This window comes from Dreissena polymorpha, chromosome 1 (assembly GCF_020536995.1).
Source record: "Dreissena polymorpha isolate Duluth1 chromosome 1, UMN_Dpol_1.0, whole genome shotgun sequence".
In the NCBI taxonomy this organism is placed as follows: domain Eukaryota; kingdom Metazoa; phylum Mollusca; class Bivalvia; order Myida; family Dreissenidae; genus Dreissena; species Dreissena polymorpha.
Window position 1 is genome coordinate 58,170,958 of NC_068355.1, and position 21,212 is coordinate 58,192,169.

Genomic DNA, 21,212 nt, shown 5'->3' on the forward strand with positions numbered 1-21,212 from the left:
ATTGCCATTTCATAAGAATTATTATGCCCCCCTTCGAAGAAGAGGGGGTATATTGCTTTGCTCATGTCGGTCTGTCGGTCGGTCGGTCCGTCCACCAGGTGGTTGTCAGACGATAACTCAAGAACGCTTAGGCCTAGGATCATGAAACTTCATAGGTACATTGATCATGACTCGCAGATGACCCCTATTGATTTTGAGGTCACTAGGTCAAAGGTCAAGGTCACGGTGACCCGAAATAGTAAAATGGTTTTCGGATGATAACTCAAGAACGCATACGCCTAGGATCATGAAACTTCATGGGTAGATTGATCATGACTTGCAGATGACCCCTAATGATTTTGAGGTCACAAGGTCAAAGGTCAAGGTCACGGTGACCCGAAATAGTAAAATGATTTTTGGGTGATAACTCAAGAACGCTTTTGCCTAGGATCATGACACTTCATAGTTACATTGATCGTGACCCACAGATGACCCCTATTGATTTTCAGGTCACTAGGTCAAAGGTCAAAAGGTCAAGGTCACAGTGACAAAAATCGTATTCACACAATGGCTGCCACTACAACGGACAGCCCATATGGGGGGCATGCATGTTTTACAAACAGCCCTTGTTTCAATTTGAAACACTGAAAACACTGAAAATGTCTTAATAAAAACACATTTTGTCTTGTGGCACTTCAATGAGTATAATAATGATGAGTTGAATATACATAACTTTATGTTATACACATGTATTCTAGTAATGGCATTACTTAAGAGTGGTAATATCATTATAATGAATAAATGCACAATTTGTTGTTCAATGCGGTTTGCATTATTTCCCAAACACACAGTAGATGGATACATATTTATTTATATATTTTTATTTTAATAATAATCAATATAATATTGCCTCTAGAAAAGTAACATGTGAATTGATGTAACATATGCATTGTTATTGTATGTGCCTAAATATTTTTTTTGTTAAAATGCCCCTTTTAATTTGTATTCTAATTAATATCGTTTCGGGGTACACAGTTGGTTATTGGTCAGTTGATTACTATTCAATCACTTACTGTCTCCCATGTGGTTGTATTTCAGACTATGCGTACAAGTAACTCCATTACCTCAGGCTGCCGGAGGGAAGTCAACCAACTTCAAGAACCTGTCTGTCAGCACGGAAAATACTCTTTCACAACTGAAACAATGTCAGACGTATCAGGAGGACAGAATCAAGTCTCTTAAGGTTTCATACAAAGAACATGAGAGGCTTATTGTGGATGGTATGCGTGTGAATATAGTATCATATTTACGCGAATGTGAAACCAGCACAGTTAATACAACACATAAACATATGCAATACCCAATCAGTGAAATGCGTGAGGAAATCAAATATTTATTAGCAGATTTTGAGAAAAGCACTATTAAGGAGAAGAAAGAAGAGCTAAACCTGAAACAAGCTGCTCTCAAGGTTGTGAGAAACAGCTGCATTAGACTTCACTATGAATTGTTCCATCTCCATGTAGCCATACCGAAAGTACTGGGTAAAGAAATCTCTTTTATTGCCAGTAAAAAATGTCTGGAAAATATACAACAGTCTAATATATTTATAAAAGAGAACTTTCCAAACCATGTTTTCACTGTGAATGGGAAGTCTGTGCACAATGTAAAAATGCCAAGTGATTTACACATATGCCGTATAAAAGCAGTATGTGCTCTCCCAAATGGACAGTTACTGGTTGCAGACTCCAATAATAAGAGAGTAAAGCTTCTGAACCAGCAGTACCAGGTGGTGAGTCACTTGGATTTCAGGGATGGAATCATACAGGACATGTGTCTTATCACACCCACTGAGGTTGCAGTGGCTATGTGGTCCAATTATGAGGTCCAGTTTATCACAGTAAGCCAGAGCCAGATTGCCAAAGGCAGGAAGCTTAAGTTACAACATTATTGTGCAGGTATTGCCCACAACCAGGGTGACCTATATATCTGCTCTGGTACTGCTTTGTACAAGTTCACATTGAGTGGCGAACTGGTCTGCAGACTTTATGAAGATTCATCAGCTGATTTAACAGGTAAGAATCATGGTGGATTCATCCTAATAACATGTGTGATATGTACAGAGATTTTCTAGCCATTTTAAGAAAAAGAGTCTCGTCAAATTGATATTTTTAAAATCGATAAAATGGCACATTGGGGAATTTCGTTATCGACTAAATGGACCGATTTTTTCTTAACAACAAATATTCGGTCTTTTCGAAACTAAGGGCAAACAAGAGTTGTCTCGCATTCAGGTAGGTATCGGGTAACAAGTAAACGAACCAAAAGAAAACAAGTTATCATATGCTTCTCAGATCTCTAAAATCGTAATATTTACTGTTCATTTCAATTTACGTATACAGTTATTTCTTTATTGATTGATATACTTATATACTAGTTTGTGTACATTAGTATTTTAATGCTGTATTGCCATATAACTTTGCAACCAAAAGCTCTTCATCAGTAAAAGTTAAGCACCACTGATAATTAAGCTTTCTGCTTTTAAAACTGTGCCTGTTGCATTATTCAATTGATTCCCAACATTTATTACGTTCCTGTCAAGTATTTCATTGATTCATTCACCTCAGTAATGTGGGTTTATTTTAAATATTGATTGATATTCTTCTGTCACTGTCACACTTGACTATCAGTTTCTGAAAGAAAAATTGTTTTAACAGCAATTTCATACCAGTTAACTTAGTACATTATTTTCTTGATTTTACGATAAATACTTTATGATGTTTTTAAACTGATTTTTTGGTTTAAATATCTTCTTGATAATACTGTGTGAGAGTGTTGTGATTGGTCATAGTTCAGTATTGTGTTGTTTATTTTGAATGTCCACTGAAAAAATTAATTGACCGGGTTCTTTTTCAAATACAGAACTCCTTCTAGCACTCTCTTATGCTACGGTTCATTACATTCACCTCTGTCGTGGGCTCACGGACTACTTTCTACGGCACGTGACTTTAGTACCATGATCATAGTCGCATATTCAAAATGGCCCCGCCCATCGGCTTTGCTTTATCTGATAGTATTTGAAGTTTACAGCTGGGCGCGAGCTATTCAATTTTATTTCATGCACATATTTAACTAATGAATATATTGCAATATTAACAATGAGTCAAAGCTGTATATCTGTATTAGAAAATAATATAAAATTATACAGAAGCATCAATAAGTAGTTGCTGCTTTGACAAGATTTTGAGTGAATGAAAAATGTTGAATATAAATATTGACCAAAGTAAACCGTCTGTTAATGTTTTACCAATGCAATGCCAGTTTGGTACACATAGACCCTGAAGATGTTTACCAGAGCTCCAGATAAAAATTTGGTTAAATTCTTATTTACACCCTATTTTAAAAATGAATTCTTATTTTACGCCCTATTATAAAAGTAATGATTCTTCAAAAATATATTACCAAATAATTGTGTATTCATGGTTTTTGACACATCAATAATTTAAAATTTTGGTTTATAGTCTTGGAAAAGCCTGGCTTTCCTTTTGTTTTTAACTGCTTTAGATTCAGTCATTTACGCAAGAGCTTATACATTCATCAATTATTGACGAAACCATGCTTTGGGTGTTTGGTTCATGAGAATCTAATAGAAAGAATGCATGCAGCGTGGATTTTTTACACTGAAATGGCTTTTTTTGCCTTCCCCGCTTCGATACACCGCTTCGGTCGACCATTATGATTTTTTATGTAAAACGCTTACTGACACTTCGGCTTAGGTCATAATGGCCTGTTGGTCGCCGTTAAAGTCATATCAAAAACTATATTTAACATTTGATTTTAATGACATTTTGAATAGGTATACAGTATATAACTTGTGTATACAAATTACAATATTTATTACTAGTGAATAATTGTAATTAAAAAGGTACAATAGCAGTAATGACTCGCCTGCAATATTAGGAGAACAGACCGTTTTGCCATTCGACTGTTCTTAGGTGTGGCTCTTTTCCTCACAGCAAACGCTTGAGTGACGTTGACTTAATGTTTTTTATTGAGCGCCTAAACGAGTCAGAATTGGGATGAAATGTTTACCGTATATAATTTGCTACTGGAACTTTTACGCATGTTCGAAAATTTCAAATTCGTGTTTTATTTTTTCAACGCGTAACTTTACGCAAAGATTTTAAATCTAAATCGTTATTTAAGAAAATTAATTCGTTTTTACGCCTTTACGCATGTTATCTGGAGCACTGGTTTACTCAAACTAATTCTATGGTAAAATACACATCTTAAAATAAATTGCAGGCCAACATCAGTACAGTTGTTTTGTTGTTGTTTTAACAATATACATTTCATTGTCCCACGCTTATCCTGAAAGGGGACAACTGGACGCATCTATCATACACTTACAAGTTCATTCAGGAATATGTTTACAAATACAAAATTATATAAGAGAAATATGACAATCTGTCTAAGAAGAATAGTATCAAAACTTCACAGAATCAAATTATGCTGCTATAACATAAATTCAATTCTTTACATGATCTTTTAACTAAATAATAAATTGCAATACTTGTAATACTCATGCCTTTTCCCCGGCTCTTTAAGCACCTTAGTGCCTGAATCTTTAATTTATTACTTTATCTCACCAATTTGTGTTGCTGTAATTCTTCAATATCATGAAAGACATTAAAGATTCATCAGGTTTTTAAAGGCTGATAAGTTTACTTATATTTGTTCAATTATTGCACTTTCTTAAGAACAGTGCCTAACATGAAATTAATTCAAAGGAGTAACCCAGTACACTGTAAATCACATATTTTCTCCTGTGCAAATTTCTGGAAAAAGATCTGCATTGCTGATACAGTAGTGCATGTCCTTGTTTTGTTCAATGTCAATATCATTATTCAGGATATTCAGAAGGTTCAGCAATGCATCAAAGTACACACATTTAAACAAACTTGATTACATATAACAGGATTTTTTAGGTATTCTTCGCAAGTGTAGAGGATGAGTTTAATAATAGAAAGCAATACGAGAAAAAGGGATGGTGGGGTGTAAATTTGAATGTCATTAATTAATACTTTTTATGCCCCCGGATCGAATGATCTGGGGTATATTGCTTTTGGCCTGTCTGTCTGTCTTTCTGTCTGTCATTCTGTCCCAAAACTTTAACCTTACAGTTAAGTTTTGTAATAACTTTTGAAATATTGAACATAGCAACTTGATATTTGGCATGTATGTGTATCTCATGGAGCTGCACATTTTGAGTGGTGAAAGGTCAAGGTCATCCTTCAAGGTCAAAGGTCAAATATTTCAAACTTTTATATAGTAAAGTTTTGCAATAACTTTTGAAATATTGAACATAGCAACTTGATATTTGGCATGCATGTGTATCTCATTGGGCTGCACATTTTGAGTGGTGAAATGTCAAGGTCATCATTCAAGGTCAAAGGTAAAAATTTTAAAACATTACATAGTAAAGTTTTGCAATAACTTTTGAAATATTGAACATAGCAACTTGATATTTGGCATGCACGTGTATCTCATTGAGCTGCACATTTTGAGTGGTAAAAGGTCATGGTCAAGGTCATCCTTCAAGGTCAAAGGTCAAAAATTTAAAACTTTACATTGTAAAGTTTTGCAATAACTTTTGAAATATTGAACATAGCAACTTGATATTTGGCATGCATGTGTATCTCATGGAGCTGCACATTTTGAGTGGTGAAAGGTCAAGGTCATCCTTTAAGGTCAAAGGTAAAAAATTTCAAACTTTAAGATAGTTAAGTTTTGCAATAACTTTTGAAATATTGAACATAGCAACTTCATATTTGGCATGCATGTGTATCTCATGGAGTTGCACATTTTGAGTGATGAAAGGTCAAGGTCATCCTTCAAGGTCAAAGGTAAAAAATTAAATTTTTCACTATTAAAGATAGCAACTTGATATATGGCATGCATGTGTATCTCATGGAGCTGCACATTGAGTGATGAAAGGTCAAGGTCATCCTTCAAGGTCAAAGCTGCGTTATCATGAAGCTGCACATTTTGAGTGGTGGAAGTTCAAGGCCAAGGTCATCCTTCAAGGTCAAGGTCATCCTTCAAGGTCAAATGTCATTTTTTTTATTCAAAGCAGCGTTCTCATGAAGCTGCACTTTTTGAGTGGTGGAAGTTTCAAGGTCAAGGTCATCCTTCAAGGTCAAAGGTAATTTTTTTTTTTTAATTCAAAGCGGTGCACTAGGGGGCATTGTGTTTCTGATGAACACATCTCTTGTTTCTTTCATACACTTGCATACTTTTCCATAAATAATAAATGATTAAAATAAAAAGGAAAACACAACTTGACTTTTAATGTTTAATCCCTCATGTTCAGCTTTATTTATTTTTCAACATACAGTACCATACCAATAGCATATTTTTGAGTCTCTTTTCAATCTAAACAACAATAAATATACATGCACATGCAAGCACTTCAAGATAAAAATATTCTAGCATTTAAATTTGATCTAACCATTTTATCAATATGAATGCTATTCATAATCATGAATTCTATTATTATGAATGGGTACATAATATTGCACTGATAAATGTAAACATTGATTGGAGTGAAGTTTATTCATTAAACAATAACTGTGATAATTTACTAATTACTATTATATTGTAAAAATTACAATTAACTTATTAAGATAATAAATGTTTATAGTATTTTTGTTTAAAAAATATATTATTTATATTGTGAATAATTTGTATATGGGGCCTATTGTACCACAAGCTGTTTCAGAATATGCTTGGAATTATAAAACTTTAAACAAATTTCATGATACATGTACATTACATTAAGAATGGTTCTAAATGTAATCTTAGTCATGTATCAAAATTAAAGATAGCACATATATCCTAGTAAACCTGTTTAAAGGAAAGTGTAAGAAAATTTGACCTCTTTTCAAATGGGTTGACTGGAAAGTATTCTCTCTTGAAAAGCAAGGGCAGGAATTACGAATTCAGCAACGTTAAGCATTTCATTTATCATAATTTATTATATCTGTAAGTGGCAATAAAGACCTAGAACTGCAGTTTATACATTTATAGTTTTAAGCATTATAACAAAAAAACAATCATCTACTATTCTACATGTACATGTAGGTTACGGTAGTCAATTTACTCATAACTTGATATAAAGGTCCAATAGTATGATCGCACAATGGTGGCAGTTCCAAATTAGCAGGTTACAGGTAACCATAAATAGTGATCAAGAAATTAACTACATGTTTATTAATTGTACACATGTAAACAGCATAATCCTAGACACTGGCCCTGATAGCCAGGGGTAAAAGATTCGAGTTCCGGATTGGCTGTACAGTTGTCCCATCCTGCAACATTTGGTGCCCAATGTGGGACCATGGCACATTCTATTCTCAACAAAACCTGTTCATGGTTTGAATGGATCCAGTTTACAATGATCCCGTGACTCGAATTCTCGAAAAAATTCCAGCTTGGCAGAAGAAAATGTTAGTGCACGAACTTAGTGATTGTCACTAAACAGAAGATGTTTTTTGGCATATCATTAGCTCAATCAGAAAAGCAAGGGGTCCCTGGTTAAAATCCCGGACTGGCTGCACAATTTTCTCATCCTGTGTCATCAAAACATAAAATACCATAGTATATTTACAATGCCCAGTATGTATTATGCTTGAGCATTAATTATGTGTATAATTTTTACCACAGGAGTTTGAAATTCTATACATGAAGCTAATCTTGTGGCAAAATAATAAAAATAGACCCCTATATAGTAAGTCTATATACTATATTAGTATATAGGGGTCTAGTTTTTATTATTTAGCCATTAGATTATTAGCTTCATGGATAGAATTTCAAACTCCTGTGATTTTTACTGAAAAAGCATTAAAAGCAAAATATTGAACAAGCACAGAAGTAACATTTCTAAAGTAATTAATAGTGCTTGGTAAGTATTAAAGGGGCCTTTTCACAGATTTTGGCATGTTTTGAAGTTTGTCAATTAAAGCTTTATATTGATAAATGTAAACATATTGGATCTAAAAAGCTCCAGTAAAAAATATAGAATAATATAATAGCAGGGCTCGAACCAGTGACCCCGGAGTCCTGGAGTAAAAAATAAAATGGTGTAAACTTTTGCACATATTATTTTGTTCCTCTCTTATTCACAGTTTAAGTTCAAATGAAAATTTCTATGGAATGTGTTGTCTGTATTATTTTAAGGAGAAACAGCAATAACATGTTTTGGATATATAATAAACAGAGAGAGCTATATAAAAGTGAAGATAATAATAACCCTTGGAACAATACATAGAACCAATTGAGCACATTTTATCAACAGAGCCTGAGGTGTGATAAATTTACTTGTATTCCTTGCAGAACAAATCCTGCAGTATGAAAACATCATGTACAGTTGATAGAACATCATATTTCGGCTAAATAATAACTCATTTTTGAAAAATACATTAAAGATGTATTTCTGATTTTCAAAACTGATCAAATATTTAAAAAATAAATTCCATTTGCTTTTTCATGACATTTTGAAAGTCAAAACTTTGGTTTCGTCTGTAGAAATTCAATTAAATGAACTGATTTAAACTGACCTAACTTGGTAAAGGTACCGGAAAAATGGTTAAAATGTTGATATAAAAATAGTTATACAGTTTAATATATGGAAAAAATGTTTTGTTTTAAGTTAATGAAGAATAATAAGCATGTTTATTTGCTAAGTAAAAATAATTAAAACTTTCTTGTGACTTTGACGGACATACGGACATCTGGACCCAATCTAATTTTCTTCAGAAGCTGTGTTGAATACTTTTTTTTCTAAATAAACAATATATATAGGTGGGTGGAGAATGGGATTATTGATGCAAGTACCTGCGGTTCAGTCCTCGTGTTCATTATAAAGAAACATGAAGTAGTACTTCTTGGACATTTTCGGGATGTTGATTTCTATCTAAAAAGAAATGTTTTATAAAAACATTACAGGATCTACATTTTAATAAATACGCACATTTATTAAACCTTCCCAAATCATTTAAACACACCGAAAATAATCGATGGTGACACCTCTGCAAAAACTCTAATTATTTTTAATTTTGTATCACATAATATGGGCATGATATCAACAATGGTGTTCTGAAGATTAACTTTTCTAATTGAAATTGTTTCTGCTCCGTTTTTAATTCATGTGATTTTACAATATGCTACATTTGTCTCGTTGTTGTTAATGTCCATCATTTCGGAAATGTAATATGAAAATCATTTGTTAAATACTCACCTATTGGCTAATAGCGTGTGGTATTGGCTGCAATAGCCAATGAAAATCGCTGACGCTTTACAAGTCGACTTGGCACAACGAAACAACCCGTATTATAAACACATTTTGAACAACACTTTTGGCAATCTCCGCAAATTCTAGTTTTGGATAAAAAACCAGGTCGGCGGGTGAAATATAAATTAAAAAAAAACGAAAGTGACTTTTATTTTTATTTCTATTTGTCGAAAAATAGGGTCGGGCGCTCCCGTAAAACAAATAATTAAAAAAAATGCTAGAAGCACATTGTAGTATATATATATATATATATATATATATATATATATATACATATATATATATATATATATATATATATATATATATATATATAATATATATATATATATATATATATATATATATATATATATATATATATATGAGGTAGAGCAATAACCAAGACCAGCCTAGCCAAATAAGCAACACAAAGCAAAAGATAAAGCAAAATGATAAGCACCTAATAGTAATAAATAATAACTGAGACATTTGCGCTAATCTAAACCGTAAGCTTACAAATTAATGAAGACAATTAAAGACATAAAATAAGCATGGCAAAGTGGTTATTAAGCACATGGTAGTATACAAATATATGACAGAGCAATAACCAAGACCAGCCTAGCCAAATAAGCAGAACAAAACAAAACAAAAACATTGATCATTATCTTCATACAATGATACACTATTAATTATCAAAAATAAATATTATCTATCTATCCAAATTGCAAACTTACGATATGTTCCCATAATTAGCTATTTCATTTGATTACACATTTAACATAAACATACACAAAACTTTCAATGTGTTTGTAGATTAACACTTGCTTTTCATCACCATTTTGGCCTTTGTTTACATTTTAGCGGAGTGATGTCATCTGCGTAAATGGGCATGAAAGTTGTTCTCATAATTGTTATTAAATATCTCAATAAATTAACAATATATGCAGTTTTTAAAGGTAATTACTTAAAATATTATGCTTGGTGTCCTAGATATTTCCATGAAAGAGCGTAAAATTACATTGATGTGTTTCGCCAAGATTTCTGGAATTGAGCCCGCTATAGAGATGTTGTATGTTGAGGCACAAACAACAACTCTGCTAGGAGAATGTCTTTCTAGATCAAATGTTTTGTGCCTCCCAAAAAGAGTTAATTTATTAAGTAAGTGCCTTATTCGTCTGCTTGCTTTAAGATTCTGATTTAATTTCCAGTCGGTTAATATTAATGCTTTTTACTGATAATGATTTAATCACGTGAAATTAAATTGCTTGGATGATGAATATTTTTGATGAGTGTCTCCTTAATTTTTGTTCTTCATATATGTAGTAAAACCATCAATAGAGATACAATTAAAATTAGGAATAATTGTGGTAAAAGTGGAAAATTCTAAAAATGAGCAATATCTCTGTATCCCATAATTTTTAGAAATGTCTGCAAAATTATGTAATTAGATATATGCTCATTTATAATGAACCAAGAAAGTTTCCAACAGTTTTTTTTACAGATACCTGAAGTGTTTCATTTTGACATCAAAGAAATACATTTATAAATTCATATGGGCACAGTAACAATAAAAACTATTTTCATATTATTCTTCAAGTCTTTGTTGGTTCATTATATAAACAATTGTTTAGTTTTAATCAATTGGGAAATAAATATGGACTGTTGTGATAAATATATCAATCTATACTTATATGGCCTGTGATATATGTGATTTAAAAGTACATGTTACTGTCACATGTGACTGTACATAGCACTCAAAGAACAACAATACAATGAAAAGATACAACTCATTAAAAATTAACAAATGTTTTATTTATCAATACAGTACTTGCAATGAAGAGGTTTTTTTTCATTTTGTTGAATCACAATTCAAATAATTTGTTTATTTATTTTATGTCATTGAAACTCATCAACAGGTCAACTTTTTTTACGCCCTTCTCAATCTTAACAGTTTTCAGTTTTTCAGAACATAACTCGTAGGCACCAAATTCAATCGATGTCAAAAACAAAGAATTAAAAAAAAACGAAAGTTGGCAAGCCAGTATAAAACATGATTTTATCGTCTGAGGCATTAACATATTTGATGGTTATTTCTGATTTTTGCCTCCATTGGTCAAAGGCTAGCGGGGCTTATATCATGGTCCTGTGTCCGTCGTGCGTCCATCCGTGCGCTAACTTTTCCTTTAAGCATCTTAGTCTCCTTAACAACTGGTCCAATTCTGATGAAATTTCTCAGGAATGTTCCTGAGGTAAACTTTTTTCAAATTTGTTCAAATTATGCCCCTGGGGTAAAATTTGACCCTGCCCCGGGGGTCACAAAATAAAAAAAAATCTTATATAAGGCCTATTTTGTAAAAACTTTCAAAATCTTCTCGTCCATAACTATTGGGCATAGGGCTATCAAATTAAGTATGTAAAGACATCTAATAGTCCTCTACCAAATTTGTTCAAATTATGCCCCTGGGGACAAATTTGACCCTTCCCCAGGGGTCACGACATTGAACATTTGCTTATATAGGGTCTATTTTGTGAAAACTTTACAAATCTTCTCGTCCATAACCATTGGGCCTATAGGGCTACCAAATTCGGTATGTAGTAGCATCTTAAAGTACTCTACCAAGTTTGTTCAAATTATGCCCCTGGGTTCAAGTTTAACCCTGCTCCGAGGGTCACAAAATTGAACATATGCTTATATAAGGCCTATTGTGGGATTTTTTTTTAATCTTCTTGTCCATAACCGTATGGCATAGGGCTACCAAATTTGGCATGTAGTGACATTTAATAGTTCTCTTCTTAGTTTGTTCAATATGCCCCTGGGTCAAATTTAAAACTGCCCGGGGGTCACAAAATTGAATATATGCTTATAAATGGCTTGTCCATAACCATTGGGCCTAGGGCTACCAAATTTGGTATGTAGTGACATCTTATAGTCCTCTACTAAGTGTGTTTATATTATGCCCCTGGGGTCAAATTTGACCCTGCAGTGGGGGTCACAAAATTGAACATACGCTTATATGGAGCCTATTTTGTGAAAACTTTAATAATCTTCTTGTCCATAAACATCGGGCCTAGGGCTATCAAATTTGGTATGTAGTGACATCTTATAGTTGTCTACCAAGTTTGTTCAAATTTATCCCTTGGGTCAAATTTGACCCTGCCTCGGGGTCACAAAGTTGAACACATGCTTACAGTACAGCCAAAGCGGAACAAACGTATTTCGCGATCCGCGGCGGCAAGGCGAAACGAGTCGATGCCGCGTCAGTCGTTGAAGCCGCGTCAGTATGCGGCGGCAAGTCGCATTTCGCCGCGAAACTTCGCGTCTGTCCGCCGAGGCATGCCGCGTTCCGCGACATGATGCCGAGTCGATGCGATCATGAAATATTTTTTTTTTAATTATTAGTTACATGTAGTTAACAAATTTTGAAAGAACAATTATAATAATAATTAAAATCATAATAAATTTATTGTGCGCGGATTGTATTAGCATATACATGTAAGCATAGCTAATGTGTCTGGCCAATTATTAAGTTTGTTGCCCGCCCGTAGCGTATGTATTTCACACATAAACAAGGTCACGTAATTATGTTTTCGCACATACAAGTGGTCAAGGCTCCAGCATACGGTGGATTTATAAATTAATTGCATGTTGATTCCGCTATTATATTTTAGCTGAGAAAATTAGCAGTTTGAAGCCACATCAATAATCAAGACGGTAACGACGTATTTGTAGTTTTGTTAATTAACAGCTTATTATAACTATTGTTTGAATATGCGTATATAAACACGTTTTATTTTGTTCATATTATACAGTTAATATGGCTACTAATTACCCGATAATCCCGTATATTCCAGTTTTAAAGCAAATGCTGGTAAATATTTACGATACACAAACATTCTCGATATTTCCTTAAGTATCAAATACATTTTGGCATTTGTTACTATTTATAGAGATGATGAAATAACGTCTAATCGGGGCGTTTTTTTTCTCCACTGAACACGCGATTTACACCTGACGTGATGTTCATGTATTTATACAACACAAAATACACCCAAACTTTCCAAACGACGTTCTACATGTCTGCATAATTTTTGCGCGCTTTCTATGAAACAAAGGATATTTTAGCACTGTTTATTTGACGCTAGAATTTGCCAAAGGACGCGTTAGCATTAAAATTCGGAAGTGTGTTTCGGATAACAAATTTAATAATGATAATCGAACGAAACATAAACAGTTGCGCGTAATTAATTCTACGCTACACATACATGTATGTACATGTAGGTGGATATCTTTTCACTCGATCCGCCGCGTACGTATGCGGCGGATTTACTCCGCGAAAGTACGCGTGGTTAATACAGACTCTGCGTCGTTGCGCGGATCGATGCCGAGTGCCACGGCGATACGCCGCGTGAACACACGATTCGGCCGCCGCGGACTAATGATCTGGCCGTGGCGTAGCCGCGGATTATGTTTGTGCCGCTTTGGCTGTACTGTATATAAGGTCTATTTTGTGAAAACTTAAAAAATCTTCTTGTCCATAACCATCCGGTCTAGGGCTGTCAAATTTGGTATGTAGTGACATCTAATAGTCCTCTTCCAAATCTGTTCAAATTTTATCCATGGGGTCAAATTTGATCCTGCCCCGGGGGTCACAAAATTGAACATATGCTTATATAATGCCTATTTTGTGAAAACTAAAAAAAAAATATTGTCCATAACAATTATGCCTAGGGCTACACAATTTGGTATGTAGTGACATTGTATAGTCCTTTATTTAGTTTGTTAAAATTATGCCCCAGGGGTCAAATTTGACCCTGCCCTTGGGGCCACAAAATCGATTATATGCTTATATAGTGCCTATTTTGTGAACACTTACAAAATCTTCCTGTCCTTTAACCATAAGGCTGTGGCACTTCTACCCTTATTTGAATATATAAGTGTTCAAAGGTTCGTTTAAGTCGCGTTGTGTAATTTTTTGTTTTTACTAAAATGTTCCAGGTTCGTTTAACTACTCATCAGTTTGCGAAAGAATGCAACAAGTCTTTTTATAGCATATATAGTCTTTTATTCTTGTTTAAAATGTTTGTATATGTTGTATTGTAAATGTATATTATTCTTATTTGTATTGTAAATGTATGTAATTCTTATAAAGAAATTGAACAAGATCAAAACAAGAAAGAAACAAGATACTCCAACACAAAATAATCCGTCAAGAAAGTAAATGTCCCTCTCTCCTGCACTTACCGTAAAGCCGTAAAATTATAATGTTTACTGTGCGAGTTGCTATCAATAATGGCTCGATTTAAAATACCCCTCTTTTATACTAATGCTTATGTAAATGCTTATACAAACGGTCATGTTCCAGAAAACGTGATCTCAGCAAGTAAACAAAACTTTCCATCACCCTGTCTAATTGGAGTATTTTATTCTAACTCCATTAAACAAGCAGTTCGTGACCGTTTTAACATCGGTGTGACTGCCAAATAACCAAGGCTTAAGAGCATCCCTACATGTATGATAGTTCGAATTGAGTTCAGTCAGCTTACTAGGACAAAAGTGTTACAAGGCATGATAGGGCTACCAAATTCGGTATGTAGTGACATCTAATAGTTCTCTACCAAGTTTGTTCAAATTATGCCCCTTGGGTCAATTTTTACCATGCCCGGGGGGTCACAATACTGACCATACACTAATGGGGCCTTTTTTGCGAAAACTTTAAAAATCTTCTTGTCCATAACCATTGGGCCTAGGGCTACCAAATTTGGTATGTAACATATATAATAGACATCTAATAAACTTCTACCACATTTGTTCAAATAACGCCTCTGGGTCAACTTTAACCCTGCCCCGGGGATTCACAAAATTGAATAAATGCATATAAAGCGCCTATTTTGTAAAATCTTAAAAAAAATCTTCTTGTCAAAAACCATTTGGACTATTGCTTCCAAATTTGGTATGCAGTTACATCATTCTTATAGTCCTCTTATACCAAGTTTGTTCAAATTATGCCCTTTGGGTCAAATTTGACCCGCGGGTCACAAAATTGAACATTATATACGCTCATATCTTGCTTATTTTGTGAAAACTTTAAAAATATTCTTGTCCTAAACTATAGGACCTAGGGCTACCACATTTTGTATGTAGTGAGATATAGTAGTCCTCTACAACGTTTGCTCAAATTATGCCCCTGAGGTTAAATTTGACCCAGACCAGGGTGTCACAAAAGTGTACATGTGCTTAACTAGGGCCTATATTTAAGTATTTGCACATGCCAGGAATATTTGTTTCAGCCTTTTCTTCAGCAGTGGAGTGATACAGGGCTATCATGGCCCTCTTGTTTGTTATTTGTGGAGATTTCATGCTCGTCAGGAGATGCCTGCCCACCGACACTTTCAGAGCTGCCATCACCGACACTGGTGTCATCAGCATGTGACCTGGCATAAATGGAATACATAACTCTTATATGTATACACTGCAACTCCGTTACATCGCGATCCGTTATATCGCGCTGTCCATTATATCGCGAGTCGGCTATGGCTTCCAAAAATCCGACAAGAATGATCACAAAAACACATTTTTTTTTTAATTCGTTGACAAGCTATAATCTGACAATATGCAAACTGCGATAACAACCGGTTCTGGCTAGTAATTGATCACCCGTTTTACGCGGCTTATACTTGACACGCAGTGAAGCGTGAAAACAGACCTTAAGTGACAGTGTTGCTTTAACACGGATTGAGTTGTTTGCAGCACTTGAGTTATTAGTGTCTCATTCTCGATAAAAATGTCAGTTTGTTGTTTTTGCTATTATATTTTAGCTGAGACATTTAGCAGTTTGAAGCCACATCAATAATAAACACTAAATTGTCGTTGTGATAATTATCAGCTTATTATAACTATTGTTTGACTATGCGTATCTACAGTCATTTCATTTTGTTTATATTATACAGTTGATATCGCTCATCATTACCCGATAATCCCGTATATTTCAGTTTTAAAGCAAACTCCGGTAAATATTTACGATAAAAGTGCTCAGTACACACACACATTTGCAATTATTCTTAATATCAAATACATTTTGGCATTTGTTACTATTTAAAGATGTGATGAAATAACGTCCAATCGGGGCGTTTTTTTCCCACTGAACACGTGTAAATCGCCTGACGTGATGTTCATTTTTTTATACAACACAAAATACATTCTCACTTTCCATGCGACGTTCTACATGTCTGCATAATTTTCGCGCGCTTTTTATGGAGACAAAGGATATTTTAGCACTGTTTATTTGACGCTAGAATTTGTTAATGTCGCATTAGCATTAAAATTCGGAAACGTGTTTCGGATTACAAATTTAGTAAAGCTCATTTGAGAATCAAACAAAACATTAGCATTGTGCGTAATTAATGCAACGATAATTTGTTTAAGCGCATTACGTGCCATTTCCTAATTAAAACATGAAAATAATAACTAGGAAAGTAGCGTAAATCTAGGTTTCTTCACTACACAAATGTAGGTGTATATCTTTAATACACTACACAAATGTAGGTGTATATTACGCTGAGCGTACCTGAAAATAAAAATTAATAATGGCATTACAATTTCCATGGTAATCAAAACTTTAATTACGATATTATTTTATACAAATAAATTTTTTGTTGTTGTTTTACAAAAGTACATGTAAAATTGGTTTGCAATTATTACGATACAAAGATAAAGCAGCGCCGTACATAAAATGAAAACACTGATGAAATTTGACACATTAACTGCACATCAACTGCTTAAAAACTAAGTCAGACATGTCTTGATTTATATCGCGCTCCGGATATATCGCGATCGCGATCTTTGGACCCCGTCAATCGCGATATAATGGATCTGTAGTGTATATTTATTTATTTATATATTGTTTTGTTTAATAATCTTGTTGTGGCATTGTAGATATGGTGCCTGCCTAGCCATTGGGAGGCCACAGGTTTGATCTCTTCTTGGGGAGGGTTCTCATGATATTTTCAAAAACACTATGTACTGGTTTTTCCCAGGAAACAGACTTGAGAGTATCTCAATAAACCTAAGGCTTTGGATGCAGTCTAGCTAAAATAAATAAGTTTATTATTATACATACATTAATCTTAATGTTTATTTGAATGGTTTTCAATAAAGTTAATATTAATTTCCTAGTCCTACCACATAAAGTATGTTATGTTTTGTTCTCACAAAAACCATTCATGTCCATATTAAAAAAGTGTTTGTTAATCTTAAGAATCTTTGAACTAGAGGCATGTTACTGTTGAGTTAAAATTATATCTACATAAATATATACATTAATGCCAAACCTTATAAAGAATAAATAGCCATTTTTGGAGACGATATATATTGATATTATTACCCATGAAATCATTCAATCTGATCCCTGGAATTACTCTAACTCGTTGGACTTGAAGAGTCATTATGACTGATAAGCACTTTCAAACACCTATAAAAAAGTAATAGCAAGATATGAATGCATGTTTCTTTTATATAAATACAACAACAAACAAATATACTGATTAAATGCAAATAACAATACAATTTATATTCAAAGGAGGTACTTCATACTCAAATTCAAATAACCAAGTGCCTAAGTGATAAACTAGAAATAGGTTTGATGTTTTGAAATGTTATTGAATAATAGTGCTACATATTTGTATGAATATGCATGATTTGAGTGTCATATAACATACATTTTTTAACTGTTGTTGTTTTTTGCACTATTTTCTAATGAAAAGTTTTAGTAAAAATACATGGTCTATAATTAATTAATTTTGATTGCATATATTATTATGCCCCCCTTTGAAGAAGAGGGGGGGTATATTGTTTTGCACATGTTGGTCGGTCTGTCCGTCAGATGGTTTCTGGATGATAACTCAAGAACGCTTAGGCCTAGGATCATGAAACTTTATAGGTACATTGATCATGACTGGCAGATGACCCCTATTGATTTTCATGTCACTAGGTCAAAGGTCAAGGTCACAGTGACTTGAAATAGTAAAATGGTTTCCGGATGATAACTCAAGAATGCTTAGGCCTAGGATCATGAAACTTCATGGAAACATTGATCTTGACTGGCAGATGACCCGTTTTGATTTTTAGGTCACTAGGTCAAAGTTCAAGGTCACAGTGACTCGAAACAGTAAAATAGTAAGGATGATAACTCAAGAATGCTTATGCCTAGGATCATGAAACTTCACAGGTACAGTGATAATGACTGGCAGATAATATCTATTGATTTTCAGCTCACTAGGTCAAAGGTCAAGGTCACAGTGACTTGAAATAGTAAAATGGTTTCCGGACGATAACTCAAGAACACTTACGCCTAGGATCATTACACTTCATAGGTACATTGATAATGACTTGCAGATGACCCCTATTAATTTTCAGGTCACTAGGTCAAAGGTCAAGGTCACAGTGACAAAAAACGTATTCACACAATGGCTGCCACTACAAATGACAGCCCATATGGGGGGCATGCATTTTTTTCCAAACAGCCCTTGTTTATATTATATTCACATACTGTGAAAAACATGAGATGCATAAATAATTTAAAACCGGTTGAAAGGCTAAAACGGCAATTCATCACCTTTATTAGAGATTTACATGTCTTTACTTTCTAGATTGAAATGATCTTTTGCCCGTGGTATTTTGTTGGTACCTTGTTCCTGTTCATAGCGTTTGGACCATTTCTATACACCAATGATTAGAGCATACCCTGGTGTAACTGCAACATAAATATATGTAAAAGGGTTTAAATAAATACTGAAAAAATTAAATAAAATTTATTAACAGCCAGCACACCTTAAATTTGCCATAGCGATAAATGAAAAATGCTAGTTTGTGTGTAACATGGCCACAAATTTAATATGTTACAGTGGGGCAGGGTGTTGGTGTTGTATCTACTGTAAGTAAACCAAGCAATATAGATTGAAAAAATAGTTCAATGTTGTATTAATAAGAACACGTTTTTCATTATAAATGGCATTTAATTTTATTATAATACAATTTTGGGCATTCATGGAATAGAAGAAATGATTGTTGGTATTTACATTGGTCTGTTCTGGTAACATAAATATGCAATGACAGTCTGCTCAAATTAATCATTCAAGTTTGAGATTAGCAAAGCATGGTGTAAAATGTCAACACATTAGGCCATATTAAATTATTTTTTTTTACCGATTAATACTAAATAAAATGTTAATAATAATAATGCTTGCCATCTACATGGTGTAATACTCCTACAAATACGATATTTATGTACATTAACAAATAAGATATCAATACACTAATGATACCTACCCGTTTGGCGTCGCATCTTGCCTGCTTATAGCTCTAAACCATGCGGTTTTCGTGGCATGATTTCTAGGCATTTTGTGCAGCGTTACATGCTTGCCATATATGCCAAATTGTCCCACATCAGGCCTTTACCTTGCCAGTTTGGAAAAAAATCATATAATTTATAGTTATATACTTTGTAAGGTTATTATAAAATACAATTCATATATAATAAGCATAAGACACTTCTTTCTTTAAAAAAAAAAGACATCAATGGAAATTGGGATTTTTTTTTTGTTTAATATTGGTTTGGAATCGGGTACCTTTTAGGGCAATTTTTACATAGCAAAAACCCCCTGATATAATATAAAGTAATTGTTCAATAATGTATATGTGCCATTTTATTGCTACAGTAGACAAAATAATACATGTTTTCAGAATTATTGATTTATAAACATGAGTAATGAAGTATTTTGACTGTCACTACATGGCATGTCTATAAATAGAAACTGTGTTCCTGGGAAAGAGACACTTTCTGACCTTGTCTTAATTTTGTGGTTGTTTAATGATTGTACATGAACACTATGTTTACCTGTTGATTGAACTGTGCAATTGTTTCAGTATGTGTAATTGTTTTCATCTGTGTAATTGTTTTACTTCAATTCATATCTTACTCAACAGTCGCATTTCAACATGTCAAACGTTAACTAAATAGCTCTGCTACTGAAGTTTATTGTCATGTTTTACTATTGAATCATTGAAATGTATGCATATATTTAGATGTGTAAAGGCCTCTTTATAACAACATATGCGTAATACAATATCACTGCAGTATGTGTAATAAGATTATTTAACATTGACAGTAATTCAATATCTTGATGTTACTCTGTTTTGCAGTAATGAAGTGTGCTGTGAGTCCCACAGGAGACAGGCTGTACATCACCAACCCTGACCAGAACAAGCTTCTCACCCTGGCCAGGGATGACACACTCCTGGCTACATACACAGACCCAGCACTAGTGGACCCACATGGTCTACATGTGACCCCTGCAGGCCAGGTGCTGGTCTGTGGATGGGTGTCCCAAACTGTACTACAGGTGGGCTGGGAGGGAAAGAGTAAGCTGGCTAATCTTGCTACTCAGGAGGATGGAGTGTTGGGGCCATGCTCAGTCTGCTACTGCAGCACTACATCCTCCATCATTGTGGGACAGTACAGGAACAACAACATCCTGGTGTTCAGAGTGGAATAGTGTGTACATGTATGTATTAGTTGTTGTAATTAGTGATTAGTATTTTAATTACAATGTGTTGTTTAGCATACGAACATAGTAGTGTGTGATGTTACAATACAACATTAAGTGTGTAGTGAAAGATACAAATAATGTATGTACATGTACACATATTGTTATCTTATTATACAATATGAGGGTTTTTGTTGGAACATTAGATCTTATGCATATTATGTTATTGTTGTCATAACATTTGTGTAATTATGGTCCTAAAATTTAATTCTTGTAAACTTCGCATGAAAAAAACAAAGCATTTCAACTGAAAATTTAATATTTGTACATAGATGCACATGTACATAGCAACTGAGGCTAT

General features: G+C 33.8%; 1 protein-coding gene across 2 annotated transcripts in view; it reads left to right on the plus strand.

Moving 5' to 3' along the window:
* Positions 1–21,212, plus strand: part of LOC127881995 (uncharacterized) — a 318,763-nt gene that overhangs the window by 292,001 nt on the left and 5,550 nt on the right. The gene's annotated exons all lie outside the window — the stretch shown is intronic.